Below are 7,043 nucleotides of genomic sequence, written 5' to 3'. Positions count from 1 at the left end.
AGGGAGCTCAGATGGTCGAGAGTATTTTTGGATATTTTCTGTTGTTGACCCTCGGTTGTGGGTGATATTCAATCTTTAGCAACCTCCAGTTTAGGAAACAACTAATAGAATGAGCACAAGTCTGGTCAATGCAACAATTAACATTTTAAAATTTGTAAGACAAAGCATGGAGGGCTGAAGTATACCACTTTGACGATCAAGACAGCTTCATCACTCAATGGATTTACCACTGATACATCTTCAAGTCATGCCGGTATGTGCCTTGGCGGGTAACTTGCACTTCAGTGCATCTTCAACCTTGTCCTTATAGTCAGCACAGTTTTTGAGCTTTGAATGTTCTGTCAACACAGCCTGGATGACTACTCCATACATCTTGGAGGTGGTGCACTCTACTGCAATGGTGCCTTAGCAGTGAGGGTAATAAACATTCAGGTGTTGAACGTGGTACAGTTAAGTGACTGCATTGTCGTGGACGAGGTCCAGTTCCTTCAGTGGTATTGAAGCTTCACACATCCAGGCAAATGAAGCGAGTTCTGTTACACATCTAATTTGTGCCTAATTAATGATGCAGACTTCACAGAGACATGAGTTGTGTTAATTATCAACCAGAGTCGACTGACGGACATTTTTTTGTAGTCAACTTCTTTATTTGGGCGGTCAGGTAACATTTCTCCTAAATATTAGCTCCGAGGGCGATTACACGGAGGACTTAAGTTACAACGAAGTCACTGAATGTCAATAGAATATGATTAGATTCTCATTTGTCTAAGTTATCATTACTGTATTTGGTCCATGTGTGGACTAATCCGATTCCAATCGCTATCTGATTTCAAGTTCCAGTTCCCGTGCTGTAAGGGACAGCAGAGATTTACGAGGATGTTGTCAACTTTGAATAAAATGGAGCTTCTTGGAATGATTGGTCAGGCTTGGATTATTCTCCTTGAAACAAAGCCGTGGGATCTTGACAGGGTAGATATAGGCAGGTGGTTTGGCCTATGCTCTGATGAGAGCACCACAGGACATAATCTCAGAATGAGATATCGCCCATTTAATTCAGAAATGAAGAGTAATTTCCATGCTCAAAGAATCTGTGGGGTTTTTTTTGGCAACCGAAGTAGAGGCGAAGTTGTTGGCTATTTTCAAACTGTGTCAGGTATTTAATCAGAAAGATGATGAAGTTTGTCGAGGTAAGTGAGCAGAATGGAGTTGAAGATTATCAGATCAACCATGAGTTCGTTGTATGGTGGGGCAGACTCGGTGGGCTGAATGGCATGCGTTCATTTTGTTTAACATTTGATCTAACGCTAAATTTTATTCATAAATTGAGAATTGTGAGTGGATGGGATGAAGTGATAGAAAAGGTTTATCAAACAGATCAGGAACGAAGCTCATAAGCTCATGAAGAAGAAATGTGCTGTGACCTGGGGGCATCAAATGACACTCTGCACAGCACAGGTAGCTGTTTACAGAAGCTGTGATTGCTGAAGAAAATTGGCTGACCTTGTACAGTTAGCAAGTCAGTCATCACGCTGCATGTGGAAGAAAGAAAGGTTAGTTTCATTGGAGCGGTTTGCTGCGGTTCCAATTCAGAGTGACTGTTTGAAATACTGATCAAATCATTGTGTGGACTGTTAGGTTAAAATAATCATGAGCAATCCCATTGGATAAACTTGTGCTCCAGATCACTTGTTAGTTATTTCTCTTTCTGTCGATATAAACTGATAGAAAGACAAGATGGAAAGAGGGGCATAAAGAAAAAAAATGTGTTCCCTCTAATTACACCAACTTAATTTACAACCGAAAAGAACATCTGCTCTCATTTTTTATTTCAACTTTTATGTGGTGTTGATTATTCGTGAGTCTCCCGTGCAGTGAAGCGCAAGAACACAATTCTCGATCCAGTGTATACCAGAGGTGTGAGATGCAATGTAAAAATGCCGCAGTGGTTTGTGGAATTAGCAACCAAAATGTGACTCGAACCCGTGGATGCGGAGCACGGTGGTATAATAATCCATCACCGTAATCTCTCGGTCTCCTCAGCACGTTTTGGAAATGGGTAACATGTGACCTCATCAAGGTAACATGTGGTGAAAGTTGTGGTTGAGAAACGTCTTGAGCTAAATTGAATCCAAACCATTGTGTTTCTGCTTTCACCAGAATTACAATAACAGCAAAATCCAAGAAGTAGCCATGCTCAGAATGAAACAGTGAACAATAATTCCCCGTCATATTCACAACCACATTTTGCCTTCACTCATAATTTCTTCAGTGACGTTCTCTCTCACATGAAGAAGTAGCTATGGCGAGTGATATAAATGTGATGTTGTGGTTCAATAGCCGTTCTCATATGGCTTAACTGAATTACGTTAAACCACAAGAAAAGCTTTTTTGTTCGCTTCATTTTATTAAGTGAACTGAAAGTCACACAGTTCATTGTAATAATCGGAATTGCATTAGATTTATCTCATTGGAATGATTAATGATATATGCAAATTTGTTCCGAATTTATTTCAGCTGAAAGAAAATACTGCCATTTATGCTGATCAACTCCAACAGTTTGTTAAAATGCTGTTTCGATCCCCGCTATATTGATGTTCAAAACACAACTGCGGTGTGGGAATGTGCTGAATATTTAAAGTGTCTGTCCTGTCATGGTCATGTTCTCCTCCCGCGCAGAAAATCGCAAGCAGCTCGAATGTTGCTTTGTTTTCCAGGCAAGTTGAGTTTTTACTGGAACGGAATGGAGACTTTTATTTCATCGCTGTTGTGAAACAAAGTCCTGCGGTGACTCGATTCCTCGTTGTTTGGTTTTCTGGCCAATGGGAAAATCTTTCCAATGCATATGTTATTGAATTTCTCCCATTTCCTCATTTCCTCATCCGATTACCATTGCAATTTTCTGAGCGCAATAGCCTCCTCCGCTCCCTCTGGTAGCTCATTCCATGCACCCATAACCTTGTGTGTGGGAAATGTGCCTCCAGGTCCTTTGTCAATTTCAGACCACTCACCTTAAACCTATGCTCTCGAGTTTCCAACTCACCCCAGCTTGGGTAAAACACGTAAATACTCAGGTTACAACCCTTCCATAAAATCATGTCGTATCCGTTATGCTGCCGGGAAGGTTGTCCCAGCCTATTCCACTTCACTCTACAGTCCAAACATTGACGACATCCTTGTCTATATTTTGTCACCAATTTCACGTCCCTCTTCTTTTTAACTTTTTCAAGATGTCAATTACCCTGGATAACAACGAGCTATTGGAAAAAGAAAGGTGACACGTAGAATGGCTTCAACTTTCAGTGCTGGATGGCACAGAGCCGCAGCACACCCGGCTGAGGCTTGTTTCTGTAGTGTAGTGGTCATCGCGTTCACCTCACACGCGAAAAGTCCGCAGTTCGAAACTGGGCAAAAACTGCTTTGTTCTTCAATTGCAGCCTTTTACACGAACAAGAACGGAGCTTTCTTGCTTGCTCTCCCATCTGCAAACCTGCCTTCGAAAATGCTCGAACAAATCTGCTCTCTTTGTGAAATGTGATGCAATTCCATTTAATTAGTGAGCAAAGCATTGTAAAGGTTTTCTCCAACCTGGTTCTGATCATAAGTCATTCTGTTTGAGAGTGTAGTTACCGCGTTCTGATCCCTTCCACGAAAAACTGTCCCGCATTTGCATTCCTTGCTCAGGCGGACCGGTTCAAAGACAGGGAAGAAGCTGATGCGCTGGTGTCACAGTGCACCACTGATTCCTGAACTAGTCTGTCTGTCAAATGTACACCAAAGTCGTCTCTGCAAGGCCTCATTTGGAAGCTCTCTGTCGTTATTCAACGTGCGAGAATTGGCAGCAGAGGTGCTGAACCATGGCTTGGATCAGTTCGCACGTTAGTGACTCATTCAATCAGCAACAGCAATGAAAGAAATTACACTCTCAGAGGAACCTCTGGACGTGTGATTTCATAGCGTCGCTAGTATTACGGTGAGCCCCGAGATCTAAGCCATGTTGGAACTGAAACGGAGGAATTGACAGAAAGGCTGCAGAATAACATCGCAACCTTTTGGTTTTCTTTAAATCACTGACGAGCAGGAAACTGTAAACGGGAGGGCGAGTGGGAAAGTGAGGCAGTTGCAGCTCTGATGAAACTCCTTCATTGTAAGTCACTCAGCAACAAGAGACGTGAAGGTGACTCAGGCGTGAGAGCTCTTCACATCGAGAACAAAAAGCACTCAAGGGCAGTTAGCACCACTCCCGGAGTGGGGGTGGGGTGAGATAATTACCTTTTGACTTCAGTTACTATGTTCAGAAACTGCCTTTTAAATTGAGGTGAACAGAAACTGCGTTTCTAATAAGCACCATGGAATTTAGCAAGATTTATTGAGTCGCTTCTCGTCGATTCCCACACAGGTTTCCAACTCTGTCGGTATCGATGTGGCTCATGTCCAGGTGTGAATATCCCTGCAGCCAATTGCACGGTTCAGGTAAAAGGCAAGGAAAGTGGCATCTCGAACTGGCCCCGAGGTCAGAGCATCCTCACAATGTGATCTGTCGTTCTCGGATTGTAATGCTACCTCCTGTATAAGGTGGAGAACATTCTTTGGGAATCTTATCCTGCAAAACAGACACAGTGACTGAAAATATAGTGCACGGTATGATGTGGAACACGGCCTGCTCAGCTTTGTGCATTTTCCCTGCAGTCCAGTGTGTTTCGTGTTCCGTGTAAACGTGACAGTTGTCCTGTTTCGAGCAATGGGTGAAATCATTTAGCAAAACAAGAATCGAAATTGAAGTAATGTCAAGCAGCTCATGGTGATTTGAACAAATCATAACCGAACATATATTCACACGCAGTCAAAGATACATTTCTGGCTGAAAAGAGTCTGAGAAGATAGACTCAGCTTACCATTGATTTTTGTCCGGATTGATGGGCTTTCGTTATCTGCTGCGAAATAGACATTGTAGCAGGGCACATCCCAGCAGCTGTGCGAGTCGGAGAGGGACCATGGAACCCTTTTCATGGGACTTTGCATGTGTGGTTATGCAGGAGCACAATTCGAAATGCAAGAAAATGGGCAACCAGGCTCGGTGGCACAGTGGTTAGCACTGCTGCCTCACAGCGCCTGAGACCCGGGTTCAATTCCCGCCTCAGGCGACTGACTGTGTGGAGTTTGCACGTTCTCCCCGTGTCTGCGTGGGTTTCCTCCGGCTGCTCCGGTTTCCTCCCACAGTCCAAAGATGTGCGGGTCAGGTGAATTGGCCATGCTAAATTGCCCGTAGTGTTAGGTAAGGGGTAAATATAGGGGGTATGGGTGGGTTGCGCTTCGGCGGGTCGGTGTGGACTTGTTGGGCCGTAGGGCCTGTTTCCACACTGTAAGTAATCTAATCAGGCTGTCTGGTAGTGTGGCCGAACGGTCTAAGGCGCTGGATTCCAGGTTCCAGTCCTGAAAGGGGCGTGAGTTCGAGTCCCACCACTGCCATTTCAGCTGATCAACTCCACCGCCGCAGCACTGCTAAAATGCTGCTTTGATCCTTGGTGATTCAGGGGAATTAACTGTGGAATACGTGCCGAATATTGTCAAGACTCTCTGCTGTCATGATGTTGCTCGCCTCCCCAGCAGAAAATGGCAAACAGCTCAGCTATTAGTTTACGTTCCAGGCAAGTTGAGTTTTTACTGGAACCGAATGGAGACTGTTATTTCATCACTGTTGTGAAACAAAGTCCTGCGGTGAGTCGATTCATCGTTATTTGGCTTTCTGGCGAATGGGAAAATCTTTCCAATGCATATGTTATTGAATTTCTCCCATTTCCTACATTTCCGTCCTGGAGACACCGGAAGGGAAAGGTAATCTAATCGAGACTGTGATTGGTGAAATTCACTTTTTTAATGGCACATACTTATTATATTCTTTCTTTCTCTCTTTTCAGCATTGTCTGGGAAGTGGTGGTGCACTAAGGCTGCAGTATGTTTGAAAGAGTAGTTTGGAATTGCCCTGTTGTTAGTTGTGAGATTACTTTATGCCTCATGCCCTCGGACTGTCTCACATTTAGCATTCATGCTTCGCTGTGTCTAAACATGCATTAGGAATGCCAGTTTTGTTTGTGTTCCGTGTTAAATGCTTTCTGTTTGCGATTCGCTCAATACATTACGAGTTAACAGGGGTTCTGAGGTAACTTCCAGCAGCAAAAATCCTCAACTGAGGATCTGGGAAAGTATCACGAAGCATGGTCAGTCGGAGCAAAAGTAAGGAAGTCGTTCGTTTCTGCAGTGTTTCACAATACTACCTTTCCCGTGAGCAGTCGAACAGACTAAATGATTGTGCCACAGACTGCGACGGCAAGCTCCGCTGAAAAGTAATCCTTTAAAACCGGTGTAAGCAACACAAGGTTATTGGGGTACACCGCGTGGAAACAGATACTTCGGTGTATCTCATCCATGCTCACCACATCACCAAAATGAAACAAGTCCAGTTCCACAGCATTTGGCCGCAATCCCTCTAAACCCATGCTATCCAGAAACTCATCCAATTACCATTGCAATTTTCTGAGTGCAATAGCCTCCTCCACTCCCTCTGGTAGCTCATTCCATACACGCACAACCTTGTGTGTGGGAAATGTGCCTCGGGGTCCTTTGTCAATTTCAGACCACTCACCTTAAACCTATGCTCTCGAGTTTCCAACTCACCCCAGCTTGGTTAAAACAAGTAATTACTCAGCTTACAACCCTTCCATAAAATCATGTCGCAGCCGTTATGCTGCCGGGAAAGTTGTCCCAGCCTATTACACCTCACTCTACAGTCCAAACATTGACGACATCCTTGTCTATATTTTGTCACCAATTTCACGTCTATTTTTTTAACTTTTTCAAGATGTCAATTACCCTGGATAAGAACGAGCTATTGGAAAAAGAAAGGTGAAACGAAGAATGGCTTCAACTTTCAGTGCTGGATGCCACACAGCCGCAGCGCGCCCGACCGTGGCTGGTTTCTGTAGTGTAGTGGTCATCACGTTCGCCTCACACGTGAAAAGTCCCCAGTTCGAAACTGGGCAGAAACT

The 7,043-nt window shown here is 44.0% G+C and overlaps 1 non-coding gene across 1 annotated transcript; it reads left to right on the top strand.

The window, feature by feature from the left end:
• The first annotated feature begins 6,970 nt into the window (after nt 1-6,970).
• On the top strand, nt 6,971-7,043 carry trnav-cac (transfer RNA valine (anticodon CAC)). The gene has a single exon. It is a non-coding gene; the product is annotated as a tRNA-Val (tRNA).

The sequence above is a fragment of the Hemiscyllium ocellatum genome, unplaced genomic scaffold, assembly GCF_020745735.1.
Source record: "Hemiscyllium ocellatum isolate sHemOce1 unplaced genomic scaffold, sHemOce1.pat.X.cur. scaffold_274_pat_ctg1, whole genome shotgun sequence".
NCBI classification, from domain to species: Eukaryota; Metazoa; Chordata; class Chondrichthyes; order Orectolobiformes; family Hemiscylliidae; genus Hemiscyllium; species Hemiscyllium ocellatum.
This window is presented reverse-complemented; position numbering and strand designations above follow the sequence as displayed.